Source organism: Vanessa atalanta, chromosome W, assembly GCF_905147765.1.
Source record: "Vanessa atalanta chromosome W, ilVanAtal1.2, whole genome shotgun sequence".
Lineage (NCBI taxonomy): Eukaryota > Metazoa > Arthropoda > Insecta > Lepidoptera > Nymphalidae > Vanessa > Vanessa atalanta.
This window is the reverse complement of record NC_061901.1, coordinates 4,244,594-4,247,484: the sequence shown is the minus strand read 5'-3', so window position 1 is coordinate 4,247,484 and position 2,891 is coordinate 4,244,594.

The following is a 2,891-nucleotide window of genomic DNA, read 5'->3' as shown; positions in this document are numbered from 1 at the left end:
CTTCACCGCCGAGCACGAGATGAATTATAAACACAAATTAAGCACATGAAAATTCAGTGGTGCCTGCCTGGGTTTGAACCCGAAATCATCGGTTAAGATGCTCGTGTTCTAACCATTGGGCCATCTCGGCATACACTAAACTATATATACTAAAATATAAAACTCAATTGGACTATTCACAACTTAATCTGCCCTACTTGGTGGTAGGGCTTTGTGCAAGCCCGTCTGGGTAGGTACCACCCACTCATCAGATATTCTACCGCCAAATAACAGTACTCTGTATTGTTGTGTTCCGGTTGGAAGGGTGAGTGTGGAAGGATTGGTTAATATTTCTTACAGCGCCTTTGTCTATGGGCGGTGGTAACCACTTGCCATCAGGTGGCCCATATGCTCGTCCGCCAACCGATGCCAATATGTCTTAAGAACCCTTCGGATGGAAACTCATATAGACCGATAGCTTTATCATCAACTTTGGCAAAGATCACTGAACATCTTTTGAAGAGCCGCCTGGGATAGTTAATGAAAAGCAGAAATATACTTGCTCCCTCTCAATTTGGCTTTCGGAGGGGGTGGAGCACCATTGATAGTCTAAGCATACTCACAACAGACATTCGAATTGCCTTTGCTAAAGGAGAGTACCTTGTGGGAATTTTCCTAGATATATCTTCTGCATATGATAATGTCCTTCTTCCGTTGCTCAGGCAATGCAACAGCTGAGTATTCCACCGAAGATAGTTCATCTCATATGTAATCTGTTAATTTGCAGATCAATAACGGTTAGACACCAACATCTCTCACTTCCCCCCAGACTTGTCTAGAAAGGTCTTCCTCAAGGCTCAGTATTCAGTTCTCAGTCTCAGTACTCAGTCTGCTATACAGCATATACACCCATGATTTCGATTTGTCTGTAAACAATTTTTGTAACATACTTCAGTACGCTGATGACATTGTTTTGTATTAGAGATCTAGCTCAATTGAAAATTTAACATTTCGATTAAACTTTGCTTTGCATTACCTATCCCAATGGCTCTCTGACCATGGCTTATCGCTGTCGATAGCTAAAAGTCAAGCAGTGACATTTAACAAAAAAAGACGTATACCTATATTTAATTTGTGTTATGAGGGTCAACGCATTAACTTTGTAGACAAAACAAAATTTGTTGGTATTATTCCCGATCACTGACTGAACGGAATTTCACACTCTGACCATGTAGTCAAGAAATGTAAAAAATCAATTAATGCCTTTAGAGCAGTATCTGTTGTTGTTTTGTTTGGTGGGGAGCTCACCCTTATACATTGAAACTGATCTATAACATAATAGTTCTTAGTCATTTGGACTATGGACTGTTCGTTCTAGGTCCTTTTAATTAATCAGCTTCAGAAAAATTAAATAAAATTCAATATAAATGTCTTCACATAATCTTGGGTGCGATGAAATCCACCCCTACTAATGCTCTGCAGGTTGATGGTGTTGACCCTCCTCTACAGATAAGGAGGCAATATTTATGTAACCGCTTTGTCATCAAATTGATACACCTATCTTTCCATCTTCTATTGACCAAATTAAACTAATTTCCCACCTTTGCAACCCAGACAGTCTGAAATACTCATTCCTATTAAACAGTTTACTCAAATATACCAACCTCCCTCATCCCCTTACCACTTTTTCTTCTAATCCTCTTTTTTCCACCTCCTTTAAAGTTATTTTATATAATACTCTTGTAATCACAAACCTCGGTATCATAAAAGGTTCTTTTGATACGGTCGTCCGATTTCACAGATTTTTTTTTTCATCAAACTTAGCCAAATAGGGGATTTGGCCAATATATACTGATGCCTCTAAACTCTCACTGAACGGATGCGTTGGCGCAGCTTGTTGGATACCTAAGTATGAAATTGCCCTTCTAATTAAATAACCCTGAAACCTCTTTATTTTCCGGTGAGGCCATTGCTTTACTGGAAGCTATTATGTTTGCCCTGTCACACAACATTGAACAGTCAATTATTTTATGTGACTCGTTAAGCTGTCTGTTGGCAATTAAAGATTTTTTTTTAAGATCAGAGAGGCTCTGTTGTCTTGTCATCAACGGGGTCTACAAGTTTTGCTCGTCTGGATTTCAAGTAATTCAGGCATTATTGGAAATGAGATGGCTGACTCATATGCAAAGATTGCTATACAATCTGGTTCATCTGAGCATTTTGTCACTTGAGACTTGCTCACTCTTGAAGTATACTTTTAAGTTCATAAGTTTACATATAGTTACATAAATTATAATATTTAAGTTGAGACTGTTTATCATAGTTTACTAAACCAAGTTCTCGTTAGTAATTATACTCTTAGAAATAAGACCAGAAGCTATTTGTTTAAATACAAATTTATTTACTACCCTCAAGAAAACAATTTACAAAACGAATCTATTTTGAAAGCAATTAAATTTAACAAACCAAAATTAATTTAAATGAAAACTAATAATGAAACACCTTTGAAGCTATTACAACAATTATGGAACAATCTAACAAAAAAAAACCCAACGGACAGAATGACGTTGCCGAGATGTTGACCCGATAACAGCCGAACAGCAAAGAGAGCACAACCACACAACCGTCTCGCCCCAGCGCCGATGCAAAAGTGAAGCACCGCACGGTATTGCTCCGTTCTCGTGTTGCTATCCCTTCCACCTGACGTCATCGCGCCGATGTACTAGGTTGAAAGGGATTTTCCTCTAAGAATACTTTATATTGAGTTTATGTTAACTTTTACAGTAATAATTATTGCAAAGGGAAAAACATTGGTTGATTGATATAAAAATAGATAGACTATATTGATTGAATACCAGGTTAGGTGAGGTTAGGTTAGGATCATCTTGGACCTTAGTGGTGGAGTGGCACAC